Source organism: Macrobrachium nipponense, chromosome 30, assembly GCF_015104395.2.
Source record: "Macrobrachium nipponense isolate FS-2020 chromosome 30, ASM1510439v2, whole genome shotgun sequence".
NCBI classification, from domain to species: domain Eukaryota; kingdom Metazoa; phylum Arthropoda; class Malacostraca; order Decapoda; family Palaemonidae; genus Macrobrachium; species Macrobrachium nipponense.
Genome location: NC_087218.1, coordinates 7,600,670 through 7,616,303, shown reverse-complemented (window position 1 = coordinate 7,616,303; position 15,634 = coordinate 7,600,670). Strand labels below are relative to the sequence as shown.

At 42.0% G+C, this 15,634-nt stretch overlaps 1 protein-coding gene and 1 pseudogene across 1 annotated transcript in view; one reads left to right on the top strand and one right to left on the bottom strand.

Annotated features, from left to right (window-relative positions):
• Nucleotides 1-15,634, bottom strand: part of LOC135201966 (exportin-5-like) — a 112,904-nt pseudogene that overhangs the window by 7,741 nt on the left and 89,529 nt on the right.
• The window catches only part of LOC135202252 (exportin-5-like), a 38,734-nt gene continuing 29,739 nt past the window's right edge, over nt 6,640-15,634 (top strand). The window contains exon 1 of the mRNA XM_064231532.1: nt 6,640-6,677. The gene's annotated coding sequence lies outside the window, so the exon portion shown is untranslated. The remainder of the gene's footprint in view (nt 6,678-15,634) is intronic.

Genomic DNA, 15,634 nt, shown 5'->3' with positions numbered 1-15,634 from the left:
CTTACTTCCACGTACCGATCCATCCTTCCCTCTAGGAAGTTTCTCAGATTCATGATGGGGGGGCGGGGGGAAAAATTTTTCAGTTCAGGGCTCTGTGTTTCGGCCTCTCGACGCCCCTCAAGTGTTCACGGGATTTTGAGGAATGTGGCTCAATGGCTTCATTTGAAAAGGGTGATGGATATCCATGTACCTCGACGATGGCTAATAAGGGCCAATTCAGAAGATCGTTGTTTGAAGGACTTACAAGTAACTTTAGAATTGACGAAGGCTTTGGGAACTTTCTCGTCAATTTCAAGAAGTCATCACTAATTCCCGAGCAAGAGTGTGTGTATCTCGGATACAGATGAACTCTCTGAGTTTTCGGGCTTTTCCCTCGCAGGAAAGGATAGCCCGAGGATTCGAGAGAGTCAACAACCTTCTTAGGGAAAGAAGTATGCACAGTGAGGGAGTGGATGAGTCTGCTGGGGACGCTCTCCTCTCTGAGAGCAATTCGTTTCCCTAGGAAGGTTGCACCTGAGACCACTCCAATTCTTTCTTCATCGGAATTGGAGTCGTCGTTCTCAGGATTTGACGTTCTCCCTGTCGTTATCCCAGGACATCAAGAAAACTCTCTTATGGTGGACAGATCCCAACCTCTTTGCGAAGGGACTGTCTCTTCAATCACAGACCCCAACCTGGTGGTGTTCTCCGACGCGTCGGACATGGGGTGGGTGCAACTCTGGGAACCAGCGAAGTGTCAGGTACCTGGGGGGGGGACCAGGTAGCCTGGCACATCAACAGAAAGGAGTTGATGGCTGTGTGGTTGGCTCTGAAGGCTTTCGAGCCCAAAGTCAGAAGATCGGTAGTGCAGGTCAACGCAGACACACTACAGCTCTGGCATACATCAGGAAACAGGGGGGGACGCATTCCTTCTCCCTGTACGAGACAGCAAGAGACCTTCTTCTGTGGGCAGAAGAAAGAGGAATCAAGCTTCTCACCAGGTTCGTGCAGGAGAAAGGAATGTAAGAGCAGATCTCCTCAGCAGGAAAGATCAGGTCCTTCCCACAGAAGTGGACCCTTCATCTGGATGTATGCCAGAGCCTGTGGAAGTTATGGGAGGCCAGGCTACATAGACCTCTTTGCCACGTCAAAGAACAAGAGGCTGGATCCTTACTGCTCTCCGATATCAGATCCAGAGGCAGTAGCAATAGATGCTCTTCTTCTAGACTGGAACGGACTCGACGTCTACGTTTGTTTCCCCCCCTTCAAGATCCTGGGCTAACCATCAAGAAGTTCGTAGAGTCCGATTCAACGAGAATGACCTTAATCGCTCCCTTTGGCCAGCCAGCCCAAGAATGGTTCACAGAGGTACTGGAATGGTTGGTGGACCTTCCAAGATCGCTCCCGCTAAGGAGCGATCTACTCAGACAACCCCACTTCGACAGGTACCACAAAAATCTCCTCGCTCTCAGTCTGACTGGTTTCAGACTGTCCAAAGTTTGGTCAGAGTGAAAGGCTTTTCAGCAACAGCTGCTAAAGCAATCGCAAGAGCGAGGAGACCTTCCACCTTGCGTGTATACCAGTCAAAGTGGGATGTCTTCAGACGTTGGTGCAAGAGGAAGAACATTTCCTCTTCCAGTACCTCGTGACCCAAATTGCGGATTTCCTTATTTTCCTCAAAAGAAGAATGTCATCTGGTTGTGTCAACTATTAAGGGATACCGCAGTATGTTGGCGGCGGTATTTCGGCATAGAGGCTTAAATATATCCGATGATAAGGACCTGCATGATCTTATTAGATCATTTGAAAGCCACCATTAAGCGTCCTCATGTAGTACCGAACTGGAATCTAGACGTAGTCCTACAATTCCTTGGATCGTCTAGATTCGAACCTCCTGGCTTAGCCTCTTTCAAGGATTTGACGAAGAAGGCTATCTTCCTTTTGGCCCTAGCTACAGCTAAGAGAGTGAGTGAGCTCCAAGCTATTGAGGGCAATGTAGGGTTTAAGGAAGATTCTATGGTGTGTTCATTTCTTCCAAGTTTCCTGGCAAAGAATGAAAACCCATCACGCCCTTGGGCCCAGGAGCTATGAAGTTCGTAGTTTATCTTTTCTAGTAGGGAAGAGCCTGAAAGAACTCTTGCCCTATGAGAATTATGAAGTATTTCCTAAGAGGAAGGAACAACTTAAGGCTAATCAAGATGTGCTTTGGTGCTCCGTAAAGGACCCCACTCGGCCCATGTCGAAGAATGCTCTTTCCTTTTTCTGAGAAGCCTTATTACAGAGGCACATGTTGCCTGTAGGAAGATCATTTTAGACTACTGAAAGTGAAAGCTCACGAGGTGAGAGCCATCGACAACTCGCTTGCATTCAGAAAAAATATGTCTGTGCGGAACTTGATGGAGGCGACCTTTTTGGAGATGCCAATCGGTTTTCGCAAACCACTACCTACGTGATGTAAAAATAAAATCACATATGATAAATGCTTCGCCTTGGGTCCTTTCGTATCGGCGGATTCGGTGCTGGGGCAGGGAGCTGAAACTTATCCTGTGTAAATTTTTTATATGTTACCCTATATTTTTTTATATTGTTGTTTTTGGTTGTCTGAAAGAGGTTGCAGGAGGCACCTCTTTTGTCGTAATATTAACCCTTTGTATTTGGTTAGGTGGTCTGGTGGGTTTGGCTCCTTGCAGAGGTAGTGGTAAGGATCTGTTAGGTAAGCGGACAAGGTCCCTCTAACGCATCCGACTTGGATTAACTACACAATAGGGGATCACATATCCCATGGTAGATCCGAGAGTCTTTCAGTCATCAGGTCACGTCCTAGCTGTAGCTCTCCAGGCAATGCAGACTCAGAGATAGTATCTATGAAGTCTTCATCCTGAAAAGGTGAGAACCAAGGTTTTTTATATCCTACAACATTAGTTGTTTCCTGTCTTACCTGTATTATTGAGCTGTCTCTTACCCTCCACCAAGGGTGCCAATCAGCTGAGATATATCTTGTCAGGAAGTTCATGTACAAAAATGATATTGTTAAACTACAATAAAGTTTTTGTACATACTTACCTGGCAGATATATCAGATTAATGGCCCACCCAGCTCCCCTCAGGAGACAGGTGGAAGAGAAAAATCTGACAAGCTTACGGGAGTGGTTCGTACATCCGCCACCCAGCGGCGGGTAAGGTAGACCACCTGACCTACCTGTCGCGTGTGCCGCGAGATTTGAAATTCTGTCGGGAACGTCGGAGACTATAGCTGAGTATATATCTGCCAGGTAATGATGTACAAAAACTTTATTGTAGTTTTAACAATATCATTTTTAATCGACATTTTAGAGTTTATCTATACAACAAACCAACCTCTAGGAAGTGCAAAGATAAGGGATAATAATACAGTGCTGATGTAAAAGATGCGAGTAATGAGGGATAATAATACAGTGTGCTGATGTAAAAGCATGCAGAGTAATGAGGGATAATAATAACGTGTTGCTGATATAAAAAGCATGCAAGAGTAATGACTGTGGGTGATTATTCCTTCTGCCAGTGTGTTCTCACGTGCCTCAGCCCTTTGCGTTTTAGTTTCTAATATTTCAATGTTTTCCAGTAGGTACGTTCATAATTTTGTTAGAATTAGGAATTGCAAAGATTTTGCAATTGATTTGCTGACCACATTTAGCTTGCGTTTGTGTATTTTATTTTTAGTTTTTGGATCTTTTTATATGCAGTGATTTCTCTTCTCAAGTACTCTTAAATGTGATTTTATTGTTTCTATTTGCGATTGCTGTCTTCCACTCTCTAAGAGCTTCAACAAAAGTGTCCTGTTTTCCTCGTTGGTAACATGTTCTTGGTTCATTCTGCTCTTCCCCCTCAGCAAGATGTACAGTGAAATTCTTTGACAAGCAGAAATCTTAGGGTCTACATTTCTTGAAAAAGAGACACAGCTTGGCTTATTTTGCATGAGAGAGAAGTTCCTTGTTTTTGGTCTGAGGAAGGTCGAGATTGGTTTGCAATGATTTAAGAGACAGTTCTGGAACTCTTTAAAATCTTGGGTTGTATGCCATTTTAAAATTATGCATTTCCAGTCTTTCGACTCTGTCTTTGAAAAAGTCTTTGGAAGCTGGTTGCAGACTGTTATTGTCAAGTGTCAGGCAAAAAAGGTTTAGGCACAGCAATGATATGATCAATAGATAGTGCACAGCTTGTGTAAAGTACATTGAAATGGCAAATGGTTTGTGGTCCCAATGGGCTTTACTGAGAAGTGTCCATATGTGGAAAATGAAGGGAATTAAAGAGAAATATGACAGAATACAGATTAAAATAATTAGTTGAAAAACATTTAAACAAATAGCATTGGAGAAATAAACAAGAACAGTTAAGGCATAGTGACTGTATACTAATTTGAAGCAGCATTACATCCTTTTGTAAACTTGTGAGTATTGGAGCCTGTACTGTGCGAAGATTACTATTTTATTGTTCACTAGTGAGGGAGTGAAAGTTCATCAGGTTAGTAGTTGATTTTATGGAAAAAAGCAACTTGCTTTAATTATAAATGAAGCTATTTTATAGACTTGCAGGGCTCGTCCAAAAGATTTATTTATGAAAATTGGAATTGTCATTCCTATGGGTGAAGATTTTTTTAGCCTGGTGCATCTGGTTAAAGGAATATAAAGTTCGGGAAGTTTAAAATCATTATGCAATGAGTGAAAAATTAAAAGGTGTGCAGGGCAGATACTGGAAAGAACCTTTAGTCCTGTTTACAGAGTACCATGCAAGATGTTTGGCAGGCAGTATACCCCTAGGATTTGGAAGTGTCACATGTATTGAGGGATCAGTGGAAGTTCCTTTTTAATTATGGCTCGTGGAAGTTGGTCTAGCTGAATACCCCAATTTGCATTGCTGGAAAGTAGGAAACCACTATTTATTATAGTTTGACTCAGAGATCCTGGATATTGCCAGTATCCAGACAGGATGCTATTCAAAGAATGGAAGAACAGATCTGAAATTTGTGGCATTAACACCCCCATGTTTGTAGAAACAGTATTGAAAGCCTTTTGAACAGTACCAGCTTTTTTGGAACAAGTGGTTTTTATTGTTTCAAAATTGAAAGCTTTAGAGTTATTTATTGTCATACATGTATGTATGGTATTTAGAATTGAGAACTGCAGTGTTACTTTGAATCATTGTTTGGGGTGTGTTATAAGATCGGCTGATCAAATTTTTGGTTTTACTGAATTTGAACCACGTACCACCCCATGGACTTCATACTTATTGATCTGCTTCAGATCTTGCAGTCGTGTCATTTTGCTTTGGGTCAGAGTTCTGCTGCTGCAACAAAGGGTAGAAGACTTCAGGATTCAGGACTGCTACTTGAATTGTTTCCATTGATTCTTTGGCCATGGCTAGATTTTACTGTATAAACCAGGTCTGTACCACTCTATACCTTGATATAAAGTACACAGTGTGTAGGTGTTTCTTCACTGTACCTTCCTGTATATAGCCATTATTCCATGATTTAATGATAACATCCTGATATCAAGAACATAACATGTAGGATGCTCATGTTCCCTTCAGTGAAGGTTATTATTATTATAAGAATAGCTTAGTCAGCTCAGTGGTGTGGTTAAACTATTCTTATAATAGTAAAAATCGTCACTGAAGGGAACATGAGCATCCTACATGTTATGTTCTTGATATCAGGATGTTATCATTAAATCATGGAATAATGTCTATATACAGGAAGGTACAAGTTAAAGTGTGCTGTGCACAGCGCACTAAATGGTATATGGTCTCTTTCCACCAAGCGGTCCCACTTCATTAACTTTCACTTTGCATTCAAGAACAAATCCTTTTGAGTCTGTCTTGCAATAGCTAGAAATTTCATTGTCATTTAACAAACGATATATGTATATGAATAATTTAAAAGCAAAGTTATGCATACATAATGCTCAGTGACAATATGATTGTGAACTGGCTTCATTAGGCCTCACATAAAAGAAAGGGAAAACAAAAGCTAATATTACGTAAATGCCATGCTACAGTATGGTAAAAAAAAATTTGGAGTCATCACGAAATAAGTTCATTGGGTGAGCAGATGACAAGCAGAAAATATCATCAGAGATTTTTTAAGCCATTGTACAATTTTTTCACTTGCTGCTTCCATATTTAGTACTTTTCTAGTGCTGTACTCCCTTTCTTCATCACATATTCAGAGCATTTCATTCTTGGAGTTTTCAGTCTATTTTTAATATAATTGAATTTTGATGAGAAACTATTAAAATGGTCGTTGTTATAAATTACATCAAGGATTTCTCTGAGTTGTTTCCATGCTCTCACAGGGTCCACCTAAAGATTTTGTTCATGAATGAGAGTTAGAAATTAGAACAAGGTGAATTTTAAATTGTGGGAACAGTTACCAGAATGATCTGTAACTTTCAAGTTCAGGCAAAAAGTGTTTGAGCCATTGAGGAAAAGAGGGTTTTTGGTATGGTTGCAGAAGAAAAGTATGTATGTAGATGATGCATTTAGATGATGTATTATCTTTAAATATACAGTTATGATTTTTCAATTTGAATGGCTCTATTAATCTAGATTGTTCTGTATTACTGTTAATATATTTTGCAATATTTTTGCAGGAGAATGTTATGCGTCTTGTTGCAGAGGTTCGCTAGACTTGCTGTCTGAACATCTTTTTGTGAAAGATAACGGTGGTGTTGCTTAGTTTTCATCAGCCATGGCATAAATATTTTTTTTTTAATTAATATAGTTACATAGTGCGTACAAGAAAGAATATTTAAGCTGTTTTATCTTTCAACCCTTTGAGTGGTAATGATGTCAGAGTTTGGCTATACAAATTTTATCCCTTGAGATTCGAGGATGTTATCTGTAGAAATAAAAAGAATAGATACAGATTTTAGCAGCAGTAGGACATCAGCAGGACTTGGTGGGTATTATGTTTTTATAGTTATGATGTGACAGGGATGAGTTCAGTACAGAATAAGGCATGTTATGATCAATTGGTTTTAGTGACCAAATAGTGCTTATTACTACTTATACTAATGTGTCCAACCTACACCCTTTGAAGATATGACTGACCACACAGACTGGAATTCAAGATACAGTAGTATACGCCATGAAGTGACTCTACTTGCGTGTAATGTGCATTTCAAGCTTTGCCATGTTTGGATTTCATTTTATTTGGTTACTCTTGCAATGAGGTATCTCCACTCCCTTCTATCATGGGCATATCCTGCCAGAATTCCCATATGATCATGGTCTTAAACTGTGCCCTCGGCCTGATATTTTGGGGCTTCTCACTGGCTGCTGTCTGTGCATCTGTGCTAATTGATTTTCTGGACCTTCCTCTTGCCCTTCAAATTCTGTCGCCTACTACTTTGACTGACTGTTCCTCTCCCTTTATGATTGCATGCCTAAATCATTTAATTTGTTCATGAAACTTACCTGTCAGATATATATATAGCTGTATTTTCTGAAGTCCGACAGAATTTTAAAAACTTCCGACACACGCAGTGGTCCGCCAGGTGGTTAGTACCCATTCCCGCCGCTGGGAGGCGGGTATCAGGAACCATTCCCATTTTCTATTCATAATTTTTCTGTCGCCGGTGCTGAAAACACCTGTTTTCAGTACCTCCGTCTTAGGATTTTGGAAACTTCATTGCCGCTAAGTATCCTAATTGTCTTTTGATTTATTTACTTGGATTTGTGGGATTTGTGGCTAGGCATACGCTATCTTAAATTGATTTGAATTTGATTCATTTTTGCATAAAATATCTGAATCTAGTTAGGCTAGTTTCAGACGGGGTTGTCTGCAAAGATAGGTGTGCTACCGAAAGCTTCGTAGATCCGCACTTGGTATGTACGAGGGGTATGGGTCTTGCTTCTTTGTCGAGATTTGTCATGTAAGGAGTGTGAGACTTTGTCTATTCCGTAAGGAAGACGTATGATTCGTATGTACGCAATTAATCAGTAAACATGTCTAATTCCATAAGGAAGACGTATGATTCGTATGTACGCAATTAATCAGTAACAAAAGTCAGGGTAGTGAACCTGCTAACCTTCCTGTAGACTTTATTTGCCTAACCCTGTAGTATGGCCTACGGGCTATGAATATGTCTACGAGAGGTGCTTGCTCTCCTTCATTGCTGTGAAGTGCTACTTCTGTAATTGTTACTCCTAACCCTGCAGTGTTGCCTTCGGGGCCCTAAGCAGTGTCTGTAGAGGAATTGCCCTTTCTCTGATACTCTTTCGATTCGTAACTTAGAATCGAAACGGTCTTGCTTTAGAGAGTAAAAGTGAAGTGCAGAAGTGCAGTGATACCCCTTGTGTAGTGGAGGGTGCGTCAGATCGGCCTCGTTTCGCCTCTAGGCCGGGACCTCTGCTTGACTCCCAGGACCCGGGGAGGGAGCATGTCGAAAGCCTAAGGAGGGTTACAAGGAAACCCCACCGATCTGGCGTGCCTTCGGCAGTTTCTGATGAAAATCCCCAGACTGCCAAAAGTGCGTGCGCGTGCACGAATCCTGAAAGATTGCTTCTCGTCCTCCGAAGCGTCCTCCCCCATGCAGGGGTTGGAGCTTTCGGAAGGACTCGCGCCCTCTAAATAGAAGCTTTATAGAAGAGACGCTTCACGTCCTCTCTCTCTCTCTCTCGTTATGCGTTTCAGTGAGAAGTAAGAAGGCGAACGTCGCCTGAACTCGTGTCCGTCTTTCCACCGAGAAATACGTAAAAGAAGTCATAGTAGCAGGAAGCTTTTTTGAGAGCGGACGCCCGGGACGTTCGGATGGACTCCAGGCGCGCGCGGGTGCAGGCCAAGCACGCGCCAGTGGACGCCGAGCGCGAAGGCGCGCCAGTGGACGCCGAGCGCGCGCGCCAGTGGACGCCGAGCCCGCGCGCCAGTGGACGACCGAGCGCGCATCCAGTGGACGCCGAGCGCGCGCCAGTGGACGCCGAGCGTGCGCCAGTGGACGCCGAGCGTGCATCAGCGCACGCCAAGTGTGTCGCCTGGCTGAACGTTTCTGTTGAACTCTTCAAGTCTTGTTTTCAGATTTGGGGTCCTAAAGAATTTTTACCTCTACCTTCGGTGATACCTTCTACCTCACCTGCAAAGAATGTGAAGTAGGCAGTGCTTCGGAGGAAGCTTAAAGTGAACAGACAACTTCTTCTTCGAAACCCAGCAAGGACATCGGGTTTCGTGAATTCAAGAGGTCTCTGTCAATTAATATTGCTTTTCGCATAGGTGGATGGAGTTAAGGAAAGCTCAAGGAAGATCTCGTTTGCTCTACCGCAACCTTTGCCATTCTGCCAATAAAGTTTAAGTGCCACTACCGCAGTCAAGACTTTTGCGATAAGGCAGTTACGGGTTATGTAAGGCTCGATGTCCTGCACGTCAGGACTCTCGGCAACGTTCAGTAGGATTCTTGCAAAGGCACTCATCAAAAGGACGCTCTTCAGGAAAGCGCAAGACAGGACTTCCTTTTGCCATACTGCCTAATAAATTTTAAGCTTTAGCAGGCATTAGTTGTGATACGGGAGAGGAAGCTGGTTGGAGAGTTTCTTCCTCTTCCCAGGATAATTTTGCAAGCTTTTTAGCCCATCTGAAAGGGTTTTTCAGATGATAGATTTTGTTAGTTTCTAGTCGGGACTACGCTGCCGAATTGAACATCGTCGTTCTAACCTGCCGTAAGCCCAGTCTCTTAACAGGATTCTTGCCCCTTCCTCGTTTGAGACGGAATCGGAAAAATTAAATGCTCGACTTCCTGGATTACGTTTTGTCAATTCAGTGACTTTTCCCCCCATTGACGATATACTTTCGTTTTGTCAAGTAGTGGGTATCCCCTCATTGACAAAAATCTCTTTGTCCCGTAAATGGGTTAGTTCTCATTGACAAACATCTCATTAACTTGATATTGCGTAAGCGAATAAGCTCTTATTGACAAGATTCGGAACAGCTCTCATTCGTCATTCGCAGGACCTCGTACAAGAAATAGACTTGTAGACTACGTCAATGAACGCTTATGTCCATACATAAGAAGCTTGAGCTGACTGCTTCGATTCGTAAGTTTTGTTCATGAAACTTGCCTGTCAGATATGTATGTAGCTGTATTTCCAAATTCAGCTATATATATGTCTGCCAGGTAGGTATGAACAAACTTTATTGTGATATAATCATATTTTGCCTTGCGTTATTTTACTTCTGGTTGGTTCAAGTCATCATACGCTTGCTGTAGTTACCTCTTCGGATGGCAAACCGAGAGGTCTATTGTCTATTATTTTAAGGACATTTATTCGTTACTCCCTGCAGCCTTCCAGGAGTTTCCGATTTATCTTTTACCGTTGTATGGTAGTGTTCTGACGACACAAACGCATCTATATATTTAGCGTTTTCTGTTTCGCTTAAATATACCAGCTTGAGAGTCTTTCTGCTCAAAAAATAACGGACCTATTTCTTCGTAGAATAGGGTAGCTGGCAACCCAGACATAAAGTTAAGAGACGACGTTCGTAAGCTGCTGGCTGCTGCTGTCACGCTGTGTCTGTCCTCCAGTCCAACCGAGCCAGTAACAGATCGTGCGCTGTCATGCGCTGTAGGTTACGTCTCTCTCTCCTGCGGGATTGACTGACTAACCGTATCTCTGTGCTGACGGTTACGTCTCTCCTGCAGGATTGACTGACTAACTGTATCTCTGTCCTACAATCACGGACTTTAGCCTAAGATTGAGGGGATTTCTTACGTGAATGAATAAATGTTGCATTCGTTTTGCCTTACTATGTTCAACAGAGTTATCTCTTAACCTCTTCATTACCGAAAGTTTGTTTGGAGGTACGTGGGTACCACCATGAAGTCTACTATACCGCACCGGGTGCATAAAGGTGGTACGCATAGTACCACCAAACTCCTCTTTTCAGATAGGGACTTCCAATCATTCTGTAATTTCGGTTTGAGAGTTTGGAGCAAAATAACATTAGTATGACACGATGCCAGGACGTATGATGAACCCCAAAAAATAGTATTATTACTGCTTATAGTCGTGTGTAGGTGACAGATGAACTGCGTCTCAACAAAAAAAATCTCAAAACCAGACAAGCGTAAACATGTTAATAACTTCTACCCAAGTAAAAAACCAGTTGTATCATCATTTACTGTATTTATTTTATTTTATTCACTTATTACATTTTACAAATAAAAGATATGAAACACCAGATAAATGAAGGTAGAAATAAAGCCTTATAGTAACTTGATATATAAAAAACCAAACCAGAGAAAAAGCAAAAAAGCGATTTTTTCTGAGGACAAGAAACTTGAAAAAATTAGTTTAGATACCCCTAATGCCCCTAAAGTTGTTTTCTGTGATGAAACTAATCTTAGAAAACGTAGAAAATGACATCAACCAATTTTTGAAAGGTATACTATAAAATTTGCGATTTCCATATTTATTGGCGGGGCTTTCGCTTTAGTTTTTGCTCTTTTTTTGTTATTACGTGCTTATTTACTGTTCTATTTTGATAATACTTTATGTGCATGTTCCAGGTGCAATATACCAACATTCTGTAAGACCGAATTTCTATCAAGACCGTAGTTTTCTCATCGACCACCAGTGTCCCTTGTACAAGGGACACTTGAGTTTCACATTTTTTTTTTCATAAAATCATTTATTTTCCCTGTAGGATGATAAAACTAACAGAGAATATGCGTTATTATAGTGCTAATAATACCTGATAATTTTATTAGCCTGTCTTGATTAGTGTATTTTTGGCAAATATTTTTACGATGGGCACCCCTCCAAACTCGAGTCACTACCGAGAGATTCAGTTCGGCAGCGAACACAATGTTTTACATTCTGCTCACCCACCCGGTAAAGAAGGGGTTAACCCCTTCAGCACTGGGACGTACACATGTACGTCTTTTACGGTACAGTAATAAAAAGACAGGGACGTACGCGTGTACGTCTTTCATCCCTCCTCGAAAAAGCAAAGCGTTTTTCTTTAGCTTGGATGGTTTCCAGACACAGTATTGTGTACGAGAGAGGTGCTGAAGCTCCACCCACAATTCATTCTAACCAATGAGCGTCCGATGGACGTCGTGACGTCATTTTCATATTGGATATTAGGAGGGGTCCTGGCCACATATACCAGTGCGCCTCAGGCTATTATCTGAGAAGGATGATTACGATTTTGTCCGTAAACCATGTAGATTTGAATTCCAAATCTTTTTCCCTTTTGATTGCAGTTATTTTATGTTTTTTTTTTTTTTTTTTTTTTTTTTTTCAGTATCATGTCAGATGATAAGTGTTTCAGTCAGGGTCTGAGTACCTGCCAAATCTATCAGATGATGATTACAGTGATAATTTTTAGAGGTTGACAGTGACAACGAGTGTTTGGAAGACATTGAACCTCTTGTCGATGAAGGCTGGCAGTTCATAACTGATCCATCTTGTGACTTGCGCCCAGACCCACCCCCCCTGATTCACGGAGGGTGGCAATGGGATTCCTGCTTACACACAGTTTCATCTGCTTACGTGATGCATTTTTTTTTCCTTTTTTTTTGTTTGTGATGTAATTGACAAATTGTGTGAATGGATGAATGCTCGGGCAGAGTAGTCACTTTCATTCAACAGGAAAGCGTAGGTGAAAGGACTTCTATGGAGGCCTGTTACTTGTGATGAGATGTGTTTTTTATAGCTTGCTGATGATAATGGGGGTGAATAAACTGCCCCATATGTATATACGTATTGGTCATGAGATGCTGTTGCTTTTATTATCATTATATTATTACTATTATTACTGTTTATTATTATTATTACCAGCTGCCTAAACATCATTGATGTATATGCTGTTTCTGTATGAAACTAGGAATAACTGTTCAGTAAGAAAAACTAGTACTGCTATTACCACTACTACTATTTACTACTACTTACTACTTTTTCTGCTACTTTATTTCTATTACTTTACTGCTATTTCTACTACTTATACACAGTTTCCTACTTCTGCAATTACTTTTTCTACTAAATATTCTATTTTTTTTCCTATATTCTTACTATATATTTGTAATTTTTTGACAATGGGGTAAAAAAAAAAATATTCATTGATATCCATACACACAATGTTTTCACATAAGAATATGAAGGAAAAAATATGAATAACATAAAATTTAGTGGAGCAAGTAATGATTGATACTCGCGGTCGAAAGGGGGTCTCATGCGGTATGCAACGCATTAGCAGCAATGCAGCAGGCCAGTGGCGAAGGGGTTAATCCTTTCGGTGCTCGTTACCGCACGGTATGGAACTACGAGTCTACCGCAACATTGCACTTTTATTTGCTCTCCTGCTTAGACAAAGCGCAGCCTTATTAGGGAAGTAAGCATACTCGGGAGGGAATGGATGAGCTTGCTGGGGACCATTTCCTTCCTGAAGAGTTTGTTTCCCGAATAGACTGCAATTCAGACCACAGAAAGAAGTGCCGGACATCTGGATAGGGTTTCAGATGTCCTGGATCTTAATCTGAAAGAAGTAAAAGCGATTCGGTAGTCCCTCCAGTCCTCGAAACGAGTTTTTGGGAACCAGTGGTCCAGATCAACTCTGATATTCCACAGCTCTCTCATATCTTAAGAAGTATCTTCTCTCGGTCCTTGTTCGAGTTTACGAGAAAGAGCCTATATAACAACAGCGTAGAATGTAACGATCCTATACAGGTCGTTACAGGATTGCAAAAGTCCGTACGAATCGTCTCGATCGACGGCAGCAACTATTCACTTCCGAGTGGAATCTTTCTTAGAAGTGAGTTGAGAGTTGTGTAGACTTTAGGGACGCCCTTTCATTCTTCTCTTCGATATGTGAGGACGAAGAGGCTTCTTCTTCTCTGCTCCCTTATTCTCGATCCGGGATCGTACCATTAAACGCCATCCTATGATATTGAACGGGGATGGATGTTTAGTCTCTTTTCCCTTTTTCAATCGCTTAGGAAATGTAATAAGAGGATTTATGACGTCACAGGGAGCGACAATGACGCTGATCGCCCCATGTTGGCCTTCAGGATCCTGGATTCACAGAGGTCACATACTTCCTAGTTCACTTTCCAGGACCTTTCCGAGAGAGTCGGTCTACTCTAACTCGAAGGTACCTATAACCTCTCCGCTCTGAGTCTGACTACGTTCAGACTATCGAGATGTTGACAGGAATAAGATTACCGTCTTCCATTTCCGTCTGAAGAATGGGATAAGCTGGCAGTCACAACTATTAAAGAATATGCAAATTATGTTGTTGACGCCCTTTGGGCTCAGAGATTTGCGTCTGTCAAAACAACAAAGCCCATTTCACGATCTTTGAGTTCTGTGGAATCCTTCGAAACTCGCTCACCATCTACTTTTTTTGTCTCACCTGTTTTCTCGGGAGTCAGACACTCGGGCGAGATCAGGCGACATATAGTAGCCCTGAGTTTCTGTTGACGAAGTCGGTTGCGTTTATACACCCTCGATGATCGTGTAACATGAGACCAAGTTGGACTGTCAGGCATTCTTCCTTCGGGACTGAATCGCCTTTTTGCTCCTGCTCCTTTCTCTGGCAGCAGAAGCTCGAGTCAGGAGTTGATTCGCTGACGACGTTGGGTTGCGTTGATACACCCCAAGGTTTGCTTAGATTGAATCGCCCAGGCAGTCCAGACACTCATCCTTCAGCGAAGAATAGTGCCTTATGGTCTTCAGGGTACAGCCTTGCTGTCCTTGATTCGTCTGGTGACTGGTCAAACTGGTCGGTCACCTGACTTAGTACAGACGGACTGACTGTGCCATGTCCAGATCGAAGCTTTCAATATGGGAACTTAGACGTAGTCTGAAGTTCTTGATGTCAAAGCATTCGACCTCTCCTACCTGTTAACTTCTTGCATGTGATCAGGAAGGCCTTCTTCTAACCACCCTAGATACGACAAAGAGGGTTAGTGAAATTTTAAGCCATCGTCACAAGTTTTGGCTTTAGAGAACACAAGGCGGTGTGCTCTCTAAGCCTTCCGTTGTGGCCTAAGAATGGAAACCCGTTTTGTCCTTGGGCCAGGAGCTTGGAAGCAAGGATGGCACAAGTTAGTGTGGGCAGGATCCAGCCAGAGAGAGTCCTGTGCCCTGTCGGGTCTCTCAAGTTTTATCTACATAAAACTCAAGAAAGTCGAAGTCATTCGGGCAATCTGCAGTGTTTCCGAAAAAGACCAGACTTGCCCATATCGAAGAACACCCTGGCTTTAGTGTTAAGGAGTTCTTTCAAAAATGCTCCTTCATGTTTGCGCACAAAGATTTGAAATCTTTTTATCTGAATGCTCACGAGGTGAGGGCGTGGCCTTGGAAGCATTTCAACAGAGCATGGCACTCAGCAACATCCTGAGTACCATGTTTTAGCAAAGCAACTCTGTGTTCACTTCACACTCCCTGCGAGATGTGAAGATGGCATATGAGATCTGCTGCTCGCTAGGGCCAATACGTGTCTGCAGACACAATCTTGGGGGCAAGAAGTACCACTCATCCTATCCTGTAGAAAATGGTTAGGAAGAGCTCTTAATTTAGTTGTTGAGTCGCCGACAACGGCGACTTCTTAACTCTTAAGCCTTAGTTAAAACACCTTAACTTTGGCTAGGTTGGTCAGGTGGTGATATATATATATATATGTA